At 41.1% G+C, this 24396-nt stretch overlaps 1 protein-coding gene and 1 long non-coding RNA gene across 5 annotated transcripts in view; one reads left to right on the top strand and one right to left on the bottom strand.

Moving 5' to 3' along the window:
• Window positions 1-24396, top strand: part of LOC309697328 (plexin-A1-like) — a 330439-nt gene that overhangs the window by 138933 nt on the left and 167110 nt on the right. The gene's annotated exons all lie outside the window — the stretch shown is intronic.
• On the bottom strand, window positions 436-3365 carry LOC309697342. Its single transcript, XR_014273798.1, has 4 exons — window positions 2939-3365; window positions 2429-2581; window positions 1971-2058; window positions 436-1388 (listed from the first exon to the last, which is right to left on the bottom strand). It is a non-coding gene; the product is annotated as an uncharacterized lncRNA (long non-coding RNA).

The following is a 24396-nucleotide window of genomic DNA, read 5'->3' on the forward strand; positions in this document are numbered from 1 at the left end:
AATGTGACTTAAACATGTTTTGATGAAGTAATTTGAGCTCTTGGAATATTTTAATCCTTCACAATTTTTTCACTTTATCCCAACACCATTCAATAACTTTTACCCAATACTACTTGGTCACTTAAATACTACATGTTATCTTCAAATTACATTTTGCTATTATATTCTAGTATCAAATACACAATTTTCAAATGGAGGCCTTATAACAGATTGTATTGTTCTCTTCCAAGATGGTTGCTGGCATCCACCAGTAACCTTTAAAAACAAAATGTCTAATTTCACTGCATTGACAGTAGGTAAAGAATTAAACTGACATTACTCCTCCACTGAATCTATATAAATCAACAGTTAAATAATGTCAGTTCTTCCGTGTTCTCTGGAATCAATCACAGTAAAGAAATTAGACTCTTTCTTTTGAAAAATGTTGGGAAAGAACAATACAAAACATTCTATTTAAGGCCTCTGACGTCAAGATTCAGTTAAACAACAATTATAACTAAACAATTTGAGGTAATGTTAGTTTCCATTAACATTAAATTAGGTTACTGAATTGGCAAACACCTTCCTATTAACATTACCCATTTTACCCCAATAACTAAAGAAATTAGCACTTGCAGGTCAAAAACTTTATTCAAGAGACGCAAAAATAACATTGATACAGTGACTGTCAAAAATTACAGCACTGATCATACTGTGACATCTTGGTTCAAAACAGCACACTTAGAAATATTCAACGTTCTTTACTTCAACTGAATGAAATTGAAAATACCATTTCACACGACCCATATGGGATATTTAGACTGTATAACTGTTCACGCTACATCTCTTCACTAGTAAAAGAAAGAAAAAATACAAACAGAAATTGAAAAATGCTGCCAAACAGACAAACAGAGAACTTGTACAGAGCAAAAGGAAAAACAAACAACAAAAAAAACGGCTCGTCCTCATGGCAGTTGCAGAGTATATAAAAATGAACCCTGCGATCTGTTCCTGGAATTGAGCTTCAAAAATGCAGCAGAACAAGTGTGAGATTTAAATGTCCTCTCACCTAGAGCTGGTCACCTCACATGCATAACAGTGAGCTTCGTTGCAGGAGCAGTTTTGTCTTAGTTGTGAGCTTTTCTTGAGAGCTGAGTTGCATCCAACTCCATTACCACCCATTGAATCACCTCAAAAGTGTAGCAGAGTTGTGATGGGTAACTCATATTGAAGGAATAAAAAAGGTCCAAACAGCATGGCTACTGCAAAGGTCACGTTATCCAGATCTTGAAGAACTACTATACCCTCGATGATGATGCCAACATCAGAAAAGTCATTGCCTGGCGCATCCTCTAGAGACAGATGTTCATTGTGGTTTTCTCAATCTGTGCAGTGGCCTCAGTCAAGTCCTGGTTAAACACAAAACATTTTTTTAAGATTCCCTTTTAAACTCATCTCTTTTGAATCTACCAGTTCTAATGTTAGAGTAATTTAAACCATAGTAAATAGCTATAGCCAAAGAGTGGCCTGCCATGCTGCCATTCATGGTCTAACAGAGTTTCTAAGAGAGGGTGAAAAACATAATAATTTCAAATGCTTTACATTAGTTTTTGTTAGAAAGACACCGGCCCATCAGAAATCCAGGTTATGTCACTCAGAAGATGTTAGAATTTAGACTTTCAGCCCCACAATTTGGTTAGCTGTTGGTCAGTTGGTCTTTTTTTCAAACAAAAGCTAATGTAAATACTGGGGGGATTTTTCTTTGTTCACTAGAATGACAAATTTAAAGTTTTTTCACACTGATGTGACCCCTAATACAGGGGTGGGGGTGGGGCCTCAAGGGGGGGCGGCCGAGTTCACTACCAGGCCTCATGTGAACTTCAAATTATTAAAGAGGACTACTGGTCCTAACCAGTCCAATGAGGATCAAGTGGATAACTAAATGCATTTTTAAATGTTGCAAAGCCACAATCTACTCATAAAACACTCACCATGAACTCCTGCACCAAGATGTTGCAATTGTCTTTCACACAGATGCGGAGCACTTTGATGAGACTCCCTTTGAGCATTAATGTCATCCTAAAGTATTATAACAAAGAAAACAGAGATTTGTGAACTTTTCAGTAGCACAGAAGAAAATGATCCCAGACAAAAACTTGACTTTTTAAACCAGTCAACATGCAACACCAGCATCTACAAAGCAATATCAAAAATTCCTGTTTGACATCAACTTTATGGATATATAGTTTCCAGAACATATATTTTTAAAAAAAGATAATTTTTTCTCAGTGGGCCAGTAAATGCATGACAAAAAAGAATGGCATCCTTTCAGTGGAATCAGTACTCACAGGTAATAGTTGACTGTTTCAATGGATGCAGCATAAAAATCTTTTACTGACCTAATGCAATACATATACACTTTGTAGTTAAAGAATTTTAAAGTTCTTACTGTCATCATGGCAGCTACATCCTTTAGCTTTGTGCACTGTTCCCCCGATCACTTTGCAAACACTTTCAGCAGACTGTCAGAGAGAAACTCAGCTCCGTCAGAAACCTTGACTGTAAAGGCATGGTTGGGATGCACTGGAATGCTGCATTTTATCTGAAATAACATTTTGAAATTTTGAAATAACAGCAGGCACTGTGCTTGGTTAATCAGTAATGTTTTGTTGAATAAAAACTGTGTTTCCAGATCTTATGGGATTAAAAAAATCCAAAGATGTTTGTTTCTGATTTGCAACCCAAGAACCCACAAGTTACAACCTCATTTTAGTTCAAGTGTGCATTAATGCGAGTCCAGTAATCACCTTTCTGGCAATACATACAGGTATAAGTTAAACCTATGGCAGATTTTGGATTTCTCAGTTGTTTTAATAGGGTGAGTATGCATGCACCTAATAATTATAAAAAACCTATTATAATTAAGTTACAGAAACGAAAATAGAATATACTTTCTTACCATAACACCTTGAACCCACAATCCATCAGCTGACTCCTGGTGAAATGCAGAATAGATGTGGTCTCTCAATGTGCAGCAAAAAAAACAAAAAGAAAAGGACAGCAGGTGAGGGCAGGAGGGGTAGGGATGTAAGCTAGCATAATGCCGCTGATGATATTAGCTAAAGCTGTTCAATGTCCAAAATCTCACTAACACCACGGTGCAGTAAATACACAATGTAACTGAAGAGTCAGTTGACAAATCTATTCACACAGAAAACCAAATTATGTTATGAGTGCCTCGTAATTAGGTTTAATGTGATATTACGGCTCTTGTGCCAAAGACAAATTCAAATGAAAAAGCGCCAATTCTTTGACAACAGATAAAACAGCAAATAAGCTAATGGCTCTTTTTTAGCATGTTACATGGCAACACTCTAGACGTTTAACTACATTTGGCTGAAATATGGTAAATATTAATTCAAAAAATCAAGACATACCAAAAACGTAGAGTTGGCTACTCGACTTGACTGAGATGGATGCCTTTTTTGAACCACGATCCAAAGCCCGCGAGATGAAATCACGCGTGGTTTCACGAGATTTAACGTTGCTATCTTATTGACTTACTTCACCTGAACATGATATGAACAATTTAATACACCCTTTCTGCATATCATGTAGTTTTTACACTATATAGTTACATTTATCTTTAAAACATGAGGTAATTGTGTTAAATACATGCAAGATGCTTACATAAATCCAAGAGATGGCCAGTCCCTTTTTTTCAGTGTAGTTCTCCAGGCTTTCTAAAGGCCTGCCAAAGTTTATCTTTGGACATTGGATGTTTTTTCATTCATCTTCAATCCAGAGGTTTTCCATTTACAACACTGGATGAAACAGTATCAATGGAAGTCAATGGAAGATTGACTGCCTCTTATATAATGCTTTTCTACTCAACCTGAGCACTCAAAGTGCTTTATAAAACTTTAGCGATGTGCCTCCCCATTAGCAAAGAACCAGTTTTGTCAGGCGTAAAATTGCATGTTTACGCCAACAAGATGATTGCCAAAAGGCAATTAGCCCAAAGAATTTGACATATCTCGGCGTGGTGTGCAGTGTGTCCTTAAAAAACTGAGGAAACTGGACCACAAGTGGAGGACAATAGAAGAAGTGGCAGCTCTCTAACTCTCTACTGTATCTGAAAGTCATGTTTTTAGGAAATAGGGAAAAGAAATCCAGCAACAACCTGACACAACACCTGAGAGATGCATCTGGCCCTTCAGCCGATCCGTCTGTTGTTCACTAAAGTCTCATCAGAAATGATCTCAGTGGATGGGTGGCTGTCAAGAAGACATTCTCAAGGAAGGAAAACAGAAAATGCTGAGGCATGCCAAATCACACAAGAACTGGACTGACCTCTGAGTGTTGTTGTAATTTGGCGCTATATAAATAAACTTGAAATGAATTGGATTAATATGTTCTAATGAGTCTGTACAGAGGATGGTGTCTACAACCATCTGTAAAACATGTCATTTTTGGGGCCACGCTATCTGAGCACTCAAGGTGCTTTACACAACTTGCATCATTCACCCATTCACACCCATTTGAACAAGCATATTTTTTCTATGCTCTTTGCAATACAAAGCATCTGATTGGCAACAACTTCATTTTCAGCATGACTGCCAATAAAATAGTAAACCTGCAGCTGGATGGGACAACACACAATGGAACACGGTCAGTCATAGATTGGCCTCATAAAGACTTATTGGCTTATATGCATATATTTTTCTTGCATATGTGTGACTGAATCACTGCATCATTCTTCTAGCAAAATATAAAGAAATGAGAGATGAGTCAAGATTTTGCACAGGACTGTTGGTGACAAACATCAGTCTGCGACGAGTAGGGAGTGAAAATGGGTCACTGGGATGTTACGGACCTTCCATCTAAACATAGCAGCGGGCTATGCTACCGTTTCATTTTTGTCTGTAATTTCAAAAAGAGTTTCTCTTCCTCAGGCTGCTCATCATGCTGGATTTCATTTGTTTCTCCAGATTGAGGGTCAGTACATGTTTCCGGTCTGCTGTCTTTTTCTCTGTCAGCCGTCTTAATGAGCATGTGCTGCTGCGAGAGCACCACTGATCCGTGACCTGTTTACACACCTTTCACTCCGCACAGCAGAGTTTACCAGACTTTTAAAACCTGCATCAATCTCCATAAACGCAACTTTACAGCAGGCGTCGAGTTAAGTAGCATCTAATTGATGTAGGGCTCGGTTTTATCAAAACAGGCCATTTTATTAGAGAAATACAGAAACATTAAGAGCTTTAATGAAAGGCAAATGTGATGCAAATTTCAGTGTATTTGGGTTTTTTCTCTCCTCTTTGCAGCCAGAATAAAAAAAGAAGCCGCATCTGTTAACTCCCACTAAAAAATGCACACTGATGCAAACATCTGACAGACTCCTCATTGACACAGCATATTAGAAAATGAGAATATGCTTTTAACACAAAAGCAATTTTGATGCAAATGGCTTGCTCTTCCCCTCGGCTGCTTTTATTTAATTCTCAGGGAATTCATGCTTTTAACAAAATGTGCTAAAGTTCGGGTCCATCAGATACTTTGCCCCCCACGGCCCCGATACACAAATGCGCATGTGGTTCTCTTTTGCAGGGTAACAAAAGACCATGTGCACTAACAAGCATTAAAATCAGATCTAAAGAGGATGGGGGGAGTCACGGCGTGTTGGGCGAACCTGCGGTCGGGTGCCTCGACAAAACGTATGGTTTTGATACGGGAATCCCGTTGTCGGTTTCTTTTTAGCCGTGACCGCCATTGTTCTCTAACGAAGCGGCATTTTACACGAAACCACCATTTACAAATGATGCTTGTTGCAAAACAGCATTTCTGAGAATGTGAGGATGGTGAACTTGGAAGCGCATTAAAGCCCGTGCCGAAGCGGACTTCAGCAGCTGAGGAAATTCATGTGATAAAGATCATGTGGTTATGACAATCCTTCATGCGGTCTTCTAATAGTACTCATGCTTTTGCAGCTTGCATGGCTAACCAAATTGATACAAGTTGTTTCTCTTTTCACCAGAGACGCTTGCAGAATGTTTTCCACCACTTTTCCAGCCCCCCACTCCCGTAATCCTCCTCATTTCTCCTTCGCTTTTCATCCACCCCCTCTCCATAATTGATCTTTAATGAGTTAACTTGTCCTTCTTTAGTTACGAGCGTCAGCCCGTTAGCTCGTGTTTAGTCTTCCCACCCACATAGCTTGTTTTCTCTCTTCTCCCACGGGGCTGAGAAAATACCTCATTCAGAGCCGCCAGTTTTGGCTTTAATCAGCATGCGTAGTATTTCTGCAGGATTAATAATAGAATGGAAAAAGTGCGCTGAAACCTGACTCAGGCTTTTAGTTAATGTGTTGCATACAAAGAAAATTAATCCTTTGTAGTATTTTGACCTGTAAATCTGTCCAGAAGATCACATCATTACAGCATTAAACCAGTTTATGACAGCGCTATGTTCAGGTGATGTAAGATGTAGATCTTTTCCACTTTTCCAAAAGTATTTTACTCACCGGAGCTTTCAATGGTTTTACCAACGAGCATCACAATTTGGAAGGATTTGAAGTATCAGAATGTTTCAGTACTGATCCGCTCTGTGTGTGTGTGTGTGTGTGTGTGTGTGTGTGTGTGTGTGTGTGTGCAAGCACATAAAGAAGTTAAAGTATGACAATGGCTGCATTGTTTCTAGCAGCAGCTGTGATCGGTTAGAGACAGAGAAGTGTGTGTGTTTCCACTAGTGTCCATGTGGTGCCAATGTGACTGCAGGATGGTCGCACCTCACCAATCATGACATCATGGTTTCCACTGGGTCGCTTCCATCTCTCCTCACTCTGTCTTCTGCCCGCGCTTTCTGTATCTCCGTTCAGCTCTGCTGGCGCTTAACTTCCTGTCTCCATAGGGCAAAACTTCCCTCATTCACACACTGAATTCTTTTTTTCTGTTCTTTGTTTCTTTTTGCCAATTTCACTCTTGCAGTAGAAACGTGCACACAGACAAAATGAGAGCCAGAAAAATAAAAGATCTGGTGAAGAAGAAATATTGGCAGGATGGAAGGATTAGAGCCCTCTGACCTGGATTGGCATTTAACCACAGTTACCATAGGCATGCACAGTGTTTAACAAATGTGTTGTTCTCCCTGTATAACCATGCATAGATTCAAACACATGTGACCGCTTTTCAGAACCAGTTACGCACTTGCTTCATATTGAAATTAAAGATTATGCACATAACTTATACAATGTTGAAAAAAGATCCCCAAATTCCAGTAAATCTGAAGGGTCTGTGGTTTGTTCCAAACAATAAGCACATGTGGAGCTTCTGATCAGATAGCAGTGGGGAGAATGTCTGTACTGCGCTGTATTTGCACAGTAATCTAAGCACTAAATTGTCGTCATTGTGCCCCAGTGTCTTTAGTCTCAAGGACCCGAAAGAAACAACTACAAACCGTCCTTTTGAAGCATATACAGTTCCACAGCCAGTTGAGAGCATGGTCAGAAATCAAACAGAGAAACAATGCTTCATTTTAATTTTCTCATTCCGAAGTCCTATACAAGTCCACATGATTTAAAAGCTGCCGTCTGGGTATTGTCAGCAAAGGACCACCTGGGTAGCGCATATTGACAGACATATTGTTACACTAGCATGTATGCAAACAGCCAATGCAGTGTAAACAGAGACACCTACACATCCTCTGTCTGCATCCTTTATCTGGCCTGTACCTGCCTGTTTAGGAGCATGAGCTGACAGAAAGCAGCAAAACAGACGTCAGCATTAGATACTGATGCTAGGAGCAGATTGAACACATAGTATTAACGAAAAAAGCAGAATATTTGATTGAAGTGGATAGATGGAATGAGCCAAACATATATTTGACTTATACTGCTAGTTACAGTGCACAAGGATACTGGTTAATACCAAATTACAATAACTATTATCTCAAGAATTGTAAAGCCTCTTTAACAAGAGTACGATCCCCCTATGAGCAAGCACTTGGTACAGGGGGGAAGGAAGACCTTCCTTTTTATCACCTTCAGTAATGACCTTAACCTTGTATCTGCAGAAATCCTTTTTCATTGACTCTAAAACATAGGGATATGTTTAGTGTTTGGAGCTAGAGTCAGGGTCATCACTAACAATGACTTAGACCTCATACGGTTACTGGTAAAACACACTGGATCTAGTTCAAGCAGTCAACTCATGCTGCATTGTGTCATTCACACATAGCATACCTTACCATCCTCATATAATATACCAATTCACTATTTGGCACTGTATTTACACTGCATAATTTCCCATGCCTCCCTGTAACAGTGCCATTGCTGCCCTTCCCTGGGGATATTTACTCATCACTCCCTAAATTTATAATGTATAGGGAGGGAGGGATGTGCTCAGAAGATATTCCCCTGCTGTAAAAAAAAAAAATCACTCATTTCAACGGTGAGCCATCTGACGGAGCTATACTCGAGTTTGACTTGAAGTTTTTCTTTTGGTTCAAAGTGAGGTTAAACCTGTCAAAGTAGTTTTAAAGGCGCTTTTTTTTTTATTGCTGGCTGCAGTTCTGCAGTTTACACAAACAGAGAAACTTGTCTCCTTGAAAACACAAATGTACTCCCACGAGCACACAAATGACTATTGACAGACCCCACATTTGAGGCTGACAGTTTTCTGCCCCGCACCCCCCACACAACCTAACGCTCTCGTACTGCCGGTTGGGCCCTTAGGTCACATTCAAATGATGATGCTGTCATTTCTACAGCATTTTCTACAACATTTGAAGTGACACCTTTTTATTCCCAACCCAGAACTGAAAAGGAATTAGAGGTTTGGGGGTGTGACGGGAGATCAGCCCCGGGATAGTGCTCTGTCAGCAGGCATGGTGCAGACAGCACCCTGGCTTTTTTCTGATTTGATTCTCTTTTGTTCCATTCACTTAACTTCCCTTCAGAAAGCAAGCATACACTCTCTGTTAATATCTAATAGTAATAAAGTATTTCAGCTTCTCTACTGACATGTTTACTAGAGCCTGACTGATATCAGCTGTTTGCTGATCATTCAGGTATGTGTATTATAATGCCTGATAAATGAAAATGTAAAACATAAAGAAAAGATGGGAGTTGATCATGTTTGTCCACCAGAGGGCGCTCTGCAAATTGCCTGTTGGCAATACATACTGTATTTTTTCGCATTATAAGACGTGCTTAAAATTCTTTAATTTTCTCAAAAATCGACAGTGCGCCTTATGTATGAATTCTGGTTGTGCCTACTGACCTTGAACTGATTCCATGTGGTACACGGCGCTAAAAATCTGTCAGAAAATGTTTTAGTACGACTTTGCTAAGCTACAAAGCCGCACCGCTTGATGGATTGTCGGAGCATTATGTCTACCGTAGTCAGGAGCCTCGCATCTGCATCTGTATTGGTCATAAAGATCCTGTATCAGTTATGCTATAAACATTATTACTGCTAATAATAATTCAGTTTTTGTTCCTGTGCAGATATTACAGTAAAAAAAACCCGTCTCTCCTTCCTCTTTTGCCTCATGCCATCATCCATTTATTCATCCAGATCTCATTAGTACATAATGGAAGATCAAATTGGTGCTGTCGCCACCTCCGTAATTGGTGGCTAGAAATATATTGGTTGATTGACAGAAGATACTCCAAACTCTTGGTTACACACATCTCACGTTTCTCCTTATTCTTCTCTCATCATTACATCGTTTTGTCTTTCAGAACCACATCTCTGCTTTTAAAGCTATTTAGTTGCCTTTCCATCCAAAGACAAACAGAGGTAAGAAGAGACACAGAGAGCTGTAACCAAGGATAGATGAGCAGTACACTAAAAAAGTACAATGACAGGTTGTCATTGGGAGGGGGGAGGATAGCTAGCTAGCTAGCTAGATAGATGATGTGGTTTGGTAGAGTTGGTTTTGTAATGGGTGTACAATGGGTGGCTGTTTGTGGCTTTTGCTTTAACCACCAGCTCTCAACTGAGCCGTCTATAGAAGCAAAAGCCTATATCCATAAATACAGTTTGAGCGATAATGGGAAGGATGAGACCTTTCATAGCCTCTAGTCATGTGGCACAAGAGCTGAAATTTACAGCCACACATTATCTGCAGAGATGCTGTGGTTCATAAAAAGGTGAATAAACTAAGGCACGACCTAAAGGCATAATCAGCTATATAAACAAAAATCAATTACATTTGCACAAACCCATTGGTTTATATTTGGCCCTGAAACAAATCCCATCCTACAATAACTTCTTTCACTTTGATGCTGCTCACTATAATGTTCGCTATGAATTCACATCGTAAAAATCTTTATCATCTTGGAAAGGTTGTTAAAGGTTAGTAAACACTGTTCTGCACTCTTAAAAGTGGCACTTGGGGTTTAGTGTGGTTTTACACTTCAGAACTCTTTTGTTGTGGCTTGCCGTCCTGTTTGTTGTCTCGGTCCATAAAAGTTTTAATCGTTATGTAAGATGGAGATGGAAAGCCTGTGAGTTGTTGCTTAATTTAATAGTATAACTAGCAGCCGTGAAACATGAGGGCGAGGAGTTGGAAAGTTCAGTGGGCTGTGGCAGGTATGTGTACATGTTACTGCCAGGCACTGTAACGAGATTACCGGTCATGGGAAAAGCGCTCCTTGTGTATGGTGATGGAAGCGTGTGACTGTGTAGTCTTGTGAACCCGTTTTAGGCTTTTGGGCGACATATTTGGTTGGACAGACTGATTACTCAGGTGATTTTAAGCATCACAGTTCTGTGGGTGGAAGGGTCAGTTTATTGGTTGGTTGGCCACTTTAGTCCAGACTGAAATGCTTTAAGAACCTTAACTTTGGATTGTCATGAACTTTTTTACATTCATTCAGTCAGAAGAGAACCAAGGTCTACCGACTTTGGTCATCAGAGTAATGTTGAGTACAATGTCTAACTGGATTTCCATTGGCAGCTAATTCATGAAGTTAAAAGTTAAGACAGTTGATGGGCTTTCATCCATTTTTTATGCATACTTTAAATTTCGTAAAATTTCATAAAACCTATAAATGCAAGTTGTTCTACAAAAAAAGTCTCACAAAATAAACTAATAAAAGAGATATTTTGTTGCATGTATCTAAATGAATTGTGAGAAGATACAGTACCTTATATTAGCAGTCAAATCTTGTTTTAAAAGCCTAAATGTTTGGTTAGAAAGGCCTAAATAAGTCCTTTGAGTTCTTTTTTGGTTCGTATGTCTTCTAGCAAAGCTGTTGATTGGGTCTTTGGTTACAGGGATGGGATAAGTTTCATCTTATGTAACTCTCACTGATTTGTATCCAGGGTTAGTACAGTGTCACACAAAAGTTATGACCATATTTGGGCAAAAGACTAAATTACTAGGTTGTCAGATAAGGCTAATGAACTAGATTAGCCAGCAACTACTTTAAGCCCGCAGGTTTGAGCCTTAAAAAAATCCAAAGAGATGAGGTGTGTACAGTTATTATGAAAGGGGACATTAGCCGTGGAGCCAAAGGGGTTTTGTTTATTTGTATTACGAGGTAAACATGTTCATTGCATCGCTGACGTTAGGCATTTTTAAATTGGAGCCTGTGTCATGCGGGCAGTGGAGAAACTTTAGCTTTTGGAGTTTCACTGTTGGATTCATCTTTCACCATAGCAGTTACTGCTTGTGTATTACTTTTATATTGCTTGGAAGTCCTCCAGGATATAGTCACAGACAAGCTATGGATTGGAAAATACTCTGATTTCTGGCGGCTGGGTTAGGGGGAAACGGGGGATGATCCACATGTGGCAACCCCCAAAGGGAGCGGCTGAAAGAAGAAGAAGAAAAAAAGGACAAAACCTTGAGCAACATTTGTTTGAAGACAAAATTGTGTGTTTTTGGGCGAGTTTCCATAATTCTTTATGTCAGTCACTGCAAACACGTAGTGGATAGCAGACCCAGTGCATCTGCCACTGATATCTGCCTGTGTCTAACCTGGTGTTAGTTACAGATAGGACCGGTGTCTGGTTACAGCTCTTCTTACACTCATTATGCTGATGGACTGTAACCCTAGCTCACATTCACACGAGCTGATAATTAATTGACACATGAGTTATGCTTTGTGTAAACCCAAGGGAGTGTTGTCAGAGAAGATGCCAATAAAGATTTCACATATGCACACCCGGGTCCACAGGAAGCCGTGATCTCATATAGATACTGTATATGTACAGAGCAAATGCATCTGCTCTCCCATTACACACACACACACACACACACACACACACACACACACACACACACACACACACACACACACACACTTTTAATAGTGTTCATAATGAACACAAATTGAATGATGACTCATTAGTGGTTTCTCATCTTATCCTGCTACAGTACCACCTGCAGGTATATTATCCATCTGTGCATGTGCGCCGCACATGCAGGAGCAAAGTAGAGTGTATTCACAAGTCTGTGTGTGTGTACATGAGCCCAAGTAATTGGAATATGCACACAAATTACTCCGTGCTATGCACATGCTTATAAGGAATGTACAGCACACGTATTTTTGCAAGGTCTCTTAATTTTTTGTGGCTTCACTGTTTATGTGGGTGAGAAAGAGCAAGAGAGGGTATGATGGGATTCCTGTGTGTGTGTGTGAAGAGGACGGCCACAGGCAAAGAGAGATTGTTTCATTTGTGTGCACGTGTGTGTGCATGTGTGTATTGGCAGTGTTCGTTTCCTCAAAGCGCATTCCACCGCAGACCACAAAATCCCTCCTTGTCCTTTCTCTAGCTTTCCTCGTTCTCTCTTTCCCTCTCTCCATTTTTCTCAACTGCAACTCTCAGCATCTTTCTTCTTTCTCTTTTCTATCTTTCCTTTCTTTTCTCTCGTGTTTTTTTTTCATACTAGTTTTTATATTGACTAAAGCCTAGAATTTGGTCTGTTTCGGACTCTTCCTCAGCTGAGTGGCTAGGGGTTTCTCTTGGCACAGTGCTGTATGGTTTAAAGTGGAAATCAGTGTGTTTGGTTATGGAGGCTTTGGAGCTGTTCACAGGTATTAAATGAATAAAAGAAAACAATAAAATGCAAGAAAGACACATGCCTGTTAAATGATCTTGACTTTATGGGCTTATCCTGCTCGTTGACCCCTTCAAATCAACCTGAATCACTCTTCCTAATCTGCCCCTACAGCTGCTTTTTACTGTAAAATTCACAGACTTCTTAGCTGCTAAAAAATGGCTTCCCGTTCAGGGAATCAGTCTTTTCCTTCCCAGCAGGGCTGTGGGGTGCTTTTTCTTTCTTTTTTTTCCTTCCCACCAACACTGCCAGTACTGCTATCTCTTCTTCTGAGATACCTCCATGCAGACACCACCGTGGGTGCGTGTTATTGTCTCCCACCGTATGGCTGTTTTAAATGGCAATTTGAAGCACCGCTGGCTCTATAATTAGCTGTGAGCTCCCACAGGAGAGGAAAAAAGTGGCTTATCGTCTCTCCTTTGTAATTACAGATCCGAGCAGGGCGACAGACACGCGCGCACACACAAGCAGACACAAGCGCAGACAGATGCGCAGACACGGGGAAGGCGCGCAAGCGTCGACGTGCACATTTGCCACCTGCGCTAACGCGCTAAAGCTCCTTTAGTGAGCTGACTTTCTGCCTGTTTGCCGGAGGAAGTGACTTTTACTTTTCATGTCAACAGCTGCAACAAATATGCAAAATTGGAGATAAATGACAGCGCGGCAGGAGAACAGACAGCCCAGAAATATGAGCGCCGCTGTTCCTTTGCCAGAGCTTCTCTCCCATGTGTCTCTTCCCAGTGCAGTCATGAGGCTCTCGCACAGCAGCAGATAGACATAAAGAGGAAGACTGAGTGTGTTAGAGGCCGAGGTCATTAATCTGACTGTCCACTTCTCTTCTCTGCTCCCAAGACAAGAAAGTGGGGAAAGAGGGGGGATGAAATGCAGGGAAACAGGAAGAACATAGCAATGAAATCATTCTGTAACCCTCACAGACACTATCTGTCTCAAACAAAGCTCGCTAGCTACAGCATCTCTTCGTTAGTGAGGAGCTTTTGTTTGAGTTCACTGATGAAAGTTAAGCTGTCTTCATGTGCAGCTAACTGTTCGCTTTCTTTGTGTTTTTGCTTTTTCAAAATGACTTTGATTTATCTTATTTTAAGTTTGCTAAATGTGATAAAACGAACTGTGATGAACAAACTGTGGCATAATTCCACTACTTTAAGCCTATGGAGAGTTCTAGATGTCCTGTGACCCTGATCTCACTCCCAAGCCGTAACATCCTGACGATTTGTCACGTCCCGCGGCGTTCCTGAGGAACACCAAAGGCGACCTTCGGTGTTCTCATGGTACTCACCGGGCCATGGGTTAAATACAGTGGAATGAGGGTCCCGTGGTAAAACACATTCCAGCCATGTATTCCAGCCCTAACCATAACCTTATCCCTATCCTTAACCAGCACTTTAACGACTTTAAATAGTGTTTTCCAAAGCAATTTGAGGAAAATGAACAAACATGTGTATTGATTCCAAACGGTTCTCATGTTTCCTCCTTTTTCCGATCTCGTCATTTGGGAATGTGTTGGGTGCCCGGAAGCGTGACATGTTGACGATTTGTCACCTAGCGTAAAATATTACGCCTCGGGAGTGAGAGTGTGTTGCAGCGACAGACCTCATAAGTCATTAACCTTGATGATGCCACAAGGGTCATCTCAAGGGGGCGGGGCATGGGCCAGGTAAAGGTGTTGGCTGTATGTAGACTGTGACCAATCGTTAATAACAGAAAAGCATAAACTCATGCTAGGCATGTGGATATGCCAGTAACCATCAAATGCATTGAATCTGTAGAGGTGGGAATCACCAGCCACCTATGATATTATCACAACACTTGAGTGCATTACTCAGTGCATTTTTACATTTTTAAAATAATACTCAGTGCATTACAGTTGTTAGAAAGTGATAACTTCCAACTTCCACAACATCAAATCCCAGGACTGTAACTCTCTTTGCTGTACTGTGTTATGCAGGAAGTGTTTGGCAGCAGGTTTTCTTCCAGCTGAGGTGGAAGGTCTGTTTTACTCTAAATGCTTCTGTAGTTTACAAAAGAACATTGCAGTATGATGAATAAAAATTGAACCTAGCAATTGAGAGGCTAAACACACCAGGGACGTATTTCTTCTTTTATATACAGTCTGTGTCCAGGACCTAAAAGCCACAGGGGGGAAGAAAATCTTGCAGCATATCAGAGAACTTCTCCAAAATGATTCTGCCAGCGCTTACAAGTCTCATTAAGCCAGTTTTCCCAGCGACAGCAGATGTGATCACTGGTGATCTGTGTGTCACTGCTGGTTTCCTACACCTCTTATCCTATTTAAGGCCAGCTAAAGTAAGTTTGATGATTCGCTGTCACTCCGAGTGAGGAAGGGAGAAGATGAGGACGGGGGGAAGGGAGATAGGAGGGAAAGCTTTGTATCAAAACTGAGTGTGAAAGCTGCTGTGTCAGAGATGGATTACAGAGTAGGAAAGAAGGTCACTTTGTTTTTGAATATTGTCCTGCATTTTTTATTATCTTACCGGCACAAATTAATAATTCACGCCTCTTCTTTCACTTTAATTGCTTCTTCTTAATGCACCGTCACCTCACAAGGAACCCCCTTTAAAAATTCCGAACAGACACACACCTTCACGTACACTCACCTGCAACTTTGGGTGTGGCTGCATGGGAATTCATGTACGTGTGTGTTTGTGTGTGAGACAGTGCTCGGGGGGTATTGGATTAATCGCACACAGTCTGTGTGTAGCTGCGATAAGCGTGATGCTTTTGAAGCAATGCCGTCCAAAATGTGTCATTCCCATCTCTCCTTCTTTCTCTCACTCTCTTTTTTCCGTGTGTGCGCGTCCCAGAATTAATCGCCGTGGCAACAGGCCAGAAGAGGAGAGCAAACAGAACGAGAGAGACATTTATCATTTGTTCAGTAGACGTTCGCCCCGTGACCGCGCTGTGACATTGTTTTCTTTATTTAGTTCAATCGGGGCCAGAAGCTGATAATTTATACGCACTCCCCCTTTGATAATGAGGCGTCGCTTTCTCGAGGTGGGGCTTCTGTTTACACACGCACTCCAACGCACATAAAACACACCGTCAACAGTGAGGTCTTGACCGCTCTTTGTCAAAGTCAACATATGCACACACACACTGAAGGAATGGCAGTGATGAAGTGTCCCATCCTCCTGGTGTTTGCTCCAGTCAGCCTGATCCAAAGGAAACATAAATGTGTTTTTGTGTACGTAAAAAAAGTTTACATGTAGTTTCAGTTGGAATTTTTAGCCTTAAAATACTTTTCTTTTAAATCCGTACTCGTCTGTTTACCTTGCAGACGGTGGAGCAGCGGTCCTCAAGGCCCACACCCCTCTGCTCTTGACAAATTGATGTAGTTTAGCAGTAGTTTCACTACTCACTGCAGGGCAGCACACACACGCATATATGCGAACGTACACACAGTGGCACCTACACATACTGCTAGGCTGCGCTATACACCGGTGTGTTCTGCTTGGCTGCTCATGTGTGTCAGCTGAGCTGGTACATCAAGGGAGGGGAAGCAAAAGAGAGGGAGGGAGTGTGACAAGAGAGCGCGGGATGAGAGAGGGACAGATGGATAGAGAAAGGCAGAGGGAAACAAAAAAAAGGAAAAGAAATGCAATTGTTTCTAAAGCTCTGAGGAGAGAGCGAGAGGGACGGTGGCGCCAAATCAGAAGTGAAACGCTGCGTCGATGCAAATACAGACTCACAAACACACATCACCGATGGAGCTGTGGAGAGATGAAGGTTTGTCCTCACTTGTCCTCATCTCGGAGCTGTCAAGATAAAACTATTATGGTGGGAGTGTGAAAACAATAGCTCAGGGCCAGCAGTTATATTTGGTGCAAGAATGCATTCTCTGGCCTCATCGTCCTCCTCTCCATCGACCCGAGCTCTTGGTTTCACCTTGAAGTCCTCAGTCTCACATGCTTATGTGGAGGGCATCCCCAGACGGGTAGAAATACTAGGAGCTATCCTTTGTATCAACTACACTCCAAACGTTTCCTTAGTGACAGTCAAAAGGTACTGAAGATGCCACTCATATCACTTGTTAAGTCATGTTATTGTATGAACTGTTGGGTAGTGGCATTCGAGGCAGCATTAGGTGGCGTATGTAAGCTGACGGCATTCAGTTCACTCACTTCTGTTGGAACTCAGGCAACGTGAATACGCTGGTTCAACTCCATCCAGCCGTGCCAGATGGATGCTGGGAGTTTACTGTTAAAAGGGAGTTTTTCCTTCCCACTGTTGACAAGTGCTTGCTCATACTGGGTTTTCTAAGTGTTGGCTTTCTCTGTATTATTATAGGGTCTTTCCCTTACAGTATAAATCACCCTGAGGTTACTTTTGTGATTTGGCATGATATGAATATTTAGCATTGTATAAATGCATTTCTACTCACATACAGAAAGCATATGAGACAGTCTGTCTTACCCACATTTCAGCAGTGGGTCCAAAGCACACCGTTACAAGCCGGCCACAGCCAGACCCAGTGATGTCAGAAGCCCTTCCAGAGGGGCCATGGCGCAGAGGGGATGGGAGCGGTGAGGGAAGAGAAATCTCCCAAAAACAGTCCTAGCAAGTCACTTAATTTGTCTTAAAGTGCCATCGTCAAGGTGATTCCACGCGATTTCAATGCAAATCGAGTCATATTGACAGTCTAAGTCAATATGCTGTCTTTTTTCATGCCAGTTGAGTGATTTGCATTATTCCACCTTGTTTCATAATAATGACACTCATTCCTGAATTAAGGGCTCTTTTATAGACCCCCACTAGCAGAATTGTTCACTTATTTTAAAGAAATTAGGCTTAATATGAGGCTAGATTACGTTCAGTTACAGGTGATTTCTTTTTTTTTTTGTTGGGTTTATAATTTATTTGCTTATTTCTGCCTCGCTACAGGAGCAGGCAGATGATGTTATTGAGGGAGGAAGTTTAAAATGAAGTCAAGACAGCAGACAAAAAAGTCTTCTTATCTATGTGGTCCTTGAATGGAAAGAGACATCTCCTCTTAGTGTCTCCTGGTCATAAAGTGTCACTTTATCGCACGCGATCCCCATCTGGGATGTAAGTCAAAGGGATATGGTGACATTTTGACGCTCCCAGTGGCCTGCAGTCTTCATGATAAATCCTCACAGTGCTATAAGTGCTAATAACCCGTGCCAAGTTTTTGGGGAGGAACCGTAAACTCAGTATAATTCAAACTGTTGTCAGGTTAAAACCTTTGAGAATTTTTAGTGTGACAGTATCTAATTGGTCTTGCTTACTTAGCCACCCCTGTCAACTTCTGGCAAATAGTGGCAGATTAAAGCGAAAATGCTACCCCGCTGCTCAAAACAAGTGCCAGCGCAGAGCAGGACCAACATGTCAGGTGCTCCGAATCAGCTCTAATTTTGGAGTTGTTGCGTGATTTCATTTGTTCCAAACTTTTTTTTCTTTCTTTATGAGATGGATCGCACTTTTTTGGATTTAGTCACCAAGCTAATGAGTTCTGGAGCCATCACGGTATTGACAAAGGTGAATTTTGACAGACAAACCTTAACTGTCACATGAAGGTTAGGGAACGTATTACAAAAACTGGGTCTCAAATTAAGACGGAATTTTCCCAATCTGGTTTTCCAGGTATAGTACCTATTTTTAGAAATACTATTTTACTTCAGTCTCACTTATCTCAGTCAGGATTTCCTAATTACTCAATTAAACAATTCAGCTTTTATGTCCCTAACCTACTTTTCTTCTCTTTTCTTTCAAGCGAAACAACTTTGTAACCATTTGTTTTTTCTCTTTGTGCTTTCTATGTAAAGATGGTCTTTATGGGAACTTTACAATAACACTAAGAAAGTAAAGAGAGACTGCTAAGAAACAGAACCTTTGCCATATCTAGAGTCTAATAGATTCTGAGCTTATGAAGCTGATTCTTGTTCTGTTGTAGTCTGCCATTGGACCCCTAAATGGAAAAGTTCCCGAAGGTTAGATGTCTGTGTAACATGCTGTGTAGCATTAACTAGAACTGTTAGAACTAGAACTGTCCAGATGACTGGAACAAGCAACGTTTTAACAAATGTTAAAACTACACAGCTATGCATAAGCATAGCTATACACACACAATACACACATAATAGAGAAATTTAGCCACAGTTATAAAGTTTTTTCCCCTGTAAAACTATCTGCACAGCTGATAAAAAAAAACAACCTGTGTTTTGTTTCAAGACACATGAGGGTCCCAAAGTTTGACCTACACAGGCCCGTCTGCTCTCTGCCTTTAACAAAATGAGTGTTTGATTTTTTTCATTATCAAACGGTATTAGTTTGGCTTGAAGTAATATATCAGTACAATTCATGACACTGATTTCAGTGGGGCTGTCCATAATGCCTTAGCGGACTCCAATCAAAAGCACTTAGTGCTGCATATGCTGCTTTAATACATGGAAATAGTTATTCAGCAAATGTTTACCATGGGTCCCAACTTTACACATCACATGGTATCCAGGAATTCTCTGTCAGTCTCTGACAGGTTAAAGTCTCTGGTATTGTATTATATACTGATTTAGATATTGTACTGATGTCAGCTCTCTCTTGGAAATTAGATTTTTAATCTAATGCTTTTGTCCATGTAGTGTATCTGGACCCAGGACACTCCCAAAATAGATTCTGCATCTTAACAGTGTCACTTCCTGGTTAAACGTTAACGTTAACACACTTTTTGGTTTCTGTAACACACTTTTTTCTTTTTTTTAGAGTGAGAAGTAATTTTACATTTAGAGATTTAAAATTTTAGAAGCTTCGCCTTTGATCTGGATTAAAATAATGCAACTATCACAGGCAGGAAGAGAATGCTCAGTTCAATATTAGCTGAAACGGTGGGCATTTAGAAAAAAAAAAGGGCCGATGGAGTGTCTGGGTTGAGCCACTTTTTGGAAATGCCTGGGCTTTAAAGATGAAACAAGAGAAAGCAGACAGAGGTTTAAGGGGGCTCTTCACCATTTTAAAGGAATCCATTAAAAGGCATTTAAAATAATCTTCTCTGAGATTTTTCGGGGAGTTTTCTCCAAAGTTGAAAGCATCAAAAGAGAGAAAAACGTGTGTCCGTTATTTTGAAGCAACAAACGTTTCTGTTCGTGCTAGTGTTCAAGGAAGCACGATCGGCCTCCAAAACTTTTTATCCAGCCACAATTTAAAGTTACGCGTGATCATTTGGCCTTTGTTCTAATTTAAAGTGATTTGACAGTACATTAATATTTTTTTTAAAAAAATCATTAAAAAAATTGTGTATTGGACTGAAATCAAGACGCTCGGTGTGTACTGTACGTTCTCTTGACCGCACCTCGGCACTGCTTGTTCTCTTTTAACCAGAGCCAACTAATGTTAGCTGTTAGCAAAACAGCTTCATAGTGGCATGCTGTCACCAACCAGCTGTCTGGCTGTCACTCTTTGTGTGTGTGGCTGTGTGTGCGTGCACGTGTGTGTGTGTCACCTGGGGCCCGGACTCCTGTTGTGAGAGCAGTGGTGCGACAAAAGAACGATGATTAATTTCACTCCGAGTAACCTGTTTCGCTTATGTGACTCTACCAAGCTGTGTGCACACTCGTGTGTGTGTGTGTGTGTGTGTGTGGGAGAGAGAGCGCGAGAGAGACCTAGACGTAGACTGTTTAGTCAGCAGGTGTGCTGTGATATGTTGAATGCCCTCCAGCCAGGGTCAGACACACACAGACACGCACACACAGACAGACGCATACGTACTCCATAACTGCTGTATGCATCCGTCCCGCCAGCTCGAGTTCATCCCTCATTTTCTTACTTTTTTTGTATTTTTTTGACAGTATTTTCTCAAACTCTCACTGACTGCTGGCAGTTCTTTTGCAAAGAGAACCTTGGTGTCAGAGTTATTAGTGTGCTTGTGTGTCTTTCTGTGTGTGTGTGTGTGTGTGTGTGTGTGTGTAGGCCAACCTCTCAGCAGATGAGCCCAAAATCAATTTCATTAGGGATCATGAATACAATGAGGAGCTGTTTCACACATACACACACGTTCACTGCTGTAGATTTCATTAAGGAAATGCCTTTTACTCTTCTCTCTGTTCCCTGCGCCATCAAAGGGAGACTTAAACATTTAGGACAGTGGGTTACGGCTTGTCCTCGCCGCACCGTTGTGACTTCGGTTTCAGCGAGAAATGCTAACAGTGTTACTGAGCTCTTTTCGCCCCCTCCGCCCCCATCTCTGATTCCCTTTCTTCCTTTTCTTCCTCTTCCTTTGCCTTTGTCCAACCATATAATTAGCTAGATGTTTAACAGCTGAGGTTGGACAGGGCACTGCCATGTCTGGACACAAACCGGCGCCTGCAGAGTCACACAGTTGAAAGAGAGAGGTCTGTGTCTGTGGGGGAAGTGAAAGGACAAGGGGAAGGCCTGAATCAGAGAAAAGAAGAAGAGGAGAAATCTCAAAAAGCAGCGGGGAAGGGAGCTGAAGGAAGCAGGGTGAGGAGGGAGAGATATGGGAATGAAATGAAGTGAAGAAATGAATGACAGGGTATGGTGAACGAAGAAAGAAGCGAGGCAAGGAAAAATATTAGCAGGAATAAGTAAGTAATGGAGGAGAAAGGAATGGAAGATGGAGGAAAGGAAGTGGCTGGAAGAAAAAAAGAAGAGTAAAGGAAGTTTTAAATAAATGAAAGATGGGTCAGAGAACAGGAAGACAGGAATAATTGATAGCGTGTGATTGTGTTCTCCCAGCCAACCTGACCCAAAGGTGTGACCGGTGTTTGAACCCAGCATGGTATTAATCACTGCAGTACTCCAGCCAAACCTCATTACTCCCCTTTGTTCACTTTTATTACCTTGTCCTCCTCTACACACTCCTGACACACTTGCATGCGCACACACTGAGCGTCCCTCTCTCTGTTGTGCTACACCTCCCACCTTCACCCTGCGCTATCTGTCTCCATCACATCTCAAACCGAAGCCAGTCTGTGGGTGCATCTCCTCTTGTGCTACAAAACGGTAACGTGAAGGAGCTTGCCAAATTTGGGTGATTACAGTTTTGATGGCTATTAAAAAAATATTAACAGGTAGAACAGTTTGTTGATTGATCGAACCTTGGTGCTAATCAATCAAATATTTAACCCTTATGGTATGGTGGCCCTGTGAGGCCAAATGCACTGCAACTTAAGAAAACATCAGGAAATAGAAAAACACTGCAAAAGCACAGAACACAATAGAGATGGACTCACAAACTCACAAAACACAACAGAAGTATTTTTGGAGAGACAATAATGTGATGGAACAGCTGCACAGAAGTGACAGAAGCCAAAGTGTGCAAGGACTGCACTAAGACACGCTTTAAAGAAGCAGAGGATTTATCGCTTTTGTCAGGGAGAATATTTGTATAATACTGTCAATAAATGTTTGCTATTGATGCTAACAAATGGCTTCCCCTCCCTGGTTCTGCTGGAGGTTTCTTCCTGCTAAAAAGAAGTTTTTCCTTCCCACTGTCGCCAAGTGCTTGCTCATAGGGGGACATTTGATTGTTGTTGTTGTTGCTGTATTATTGCAGGTTCTCTACCTTACAATATAAAGCACCTTGAGGTTACTGCTCTTGTGATTTGGTGCTATATGTAAATACAATTGAATTGAATTAAATTAGAATTTTATATCACTTCCTTTGTGTTTTGAGTGCTTTTGCTGCCTTTTTCTGTTTGCTGGTGTTTTCTCAAGTTTAATGCATTTGACCTCTCAAAGCTGCAGTATGACAGTGTTATCTGTGAAAAGGACCGACGTCACAAGCACGTTAAATAATTGACAAATGGTTCACAGATCAAAATATGCAGGAAAACGTTGCCAGCTAGTTGTCTTTATTTCAGCTAATGATATGACATCAGGCTTAATCTGCCTGTAAGAGAGAACAACAAAAAACAAACTCTCAGGATTTTGTGGACTTGCAACCTTTACTGTTTCGGTTCACTCTCGCTGCCCTCACAGTGTCGTCTTACAACTGCAGGCATCTAGTTTCAATGAAAACCTTCTGAAAAAGCAGACCAGAAAACATAAAGCAATTAAACATATTTCCCTTTAGAGCTGATTATACAATATGAAATGAAAGATTGTACTTACATTCACCTGGTCCAAGCAAACTAAATTACAAACGCTTTGAATGTTAGGAGCCTGTTAACACTCCCGTAGCTATGGGTAGTTGAAGCTTTAGGTGGTGTCGGATGCCGAAAGCTTTAAAGTTCTGCATTCAGTGAAATCGTTTGCTGTACGCTCACTCAGAAGACTGTTGAATATATTTGTTGAACAAATGTCCATTACCACACCTTTGCGAAGCAAAATGTGACACTGACAAATTATTGTGGAGTGGAACATGTAGTGGTGTTGTGATATCTCCCGCTCTGCAGGCAGAGTGTATTAAAGGCAAGGCACTGAAAATGTGACAGTGCAGCAGCAGGTCTGTTGTCACGCTTTGGCATGACACTGTGCTGGACAACACCAACAAAGACTGTACGGATCCATGACTGCAAGAAGTCCCCTATATTAGAATCATCAATTAGCATAACACCACTAGATACCCACTTCTTGCTGTGAGGGAGCAGTGCTAACGGTATCGCCCGTATAACAGATATTTCTACACTTGCATTTTAACTATTAGCTAAATATTTAAAATGTAAGACTTTGATACTTTTCCTACGAGACTCTTTGTCTGCCACATCTGGCTATAGGTTGTTACACAAATTGAGACGGAGATCTTCAAGGAGAGGACCTTTGTTAGCAATTGGATTTTTTTTTTGTCTCCCGCTGAAATTGAACATTGAGAAAAGTATGACACTGTTATAGAAGACAAAACCTTGTGGATCAGTCAGGGTGCATAACGGGTCACAAAAGCATGAGGCTTTGACATTTTCATACCATGTTTCAAAGAGTCACGTTTGTTTTCCTGTAGCAGAAACCAAAAAGGTTGTTCAGCCTGAACCCAAATGAGGCTTAACATTCCCCTTCAGGCTTGTTTGAAGATCATACCAAGGTAAAGATCCTACAATAATACAGAGCAAACCCAACAATCAGAGTGAGCACTTGGTGACAGTGAGAAGGAAAAACTCCCTTTTAACAGGAAGAACCAGGTTCAGTTTTCAAATTTGCACATCTCAGCTCTGTAAATCTTTCATTAGCTCGTGACATCATAAATCCGCGTCACACGTTCAGGCCTTGTAAGCTGAGGTGTGCTCAGTAAAACAATCCGCTTTGAAGCCAAAGAAACTCTTTTATCAAACTCTGAACACGCATCATTTTTCACAGTGAAGATGTTGTGAGTGACAGGTACTTTAACCATAGCAGCAGCTG

The sequence above is a fragment of the Aulonocara stuartgranti genome, assembly GCF_965226115.1.
Source record: "Aulonocara stuartgranti genome assembly, chromosome: 20".
Lineage (NCBI taxonomy): Eukaryota > Metazoa > Chordata > Actinopteri > Cichliformes > Cichlidae > Aulonocara > Aulonocara stuartgranti.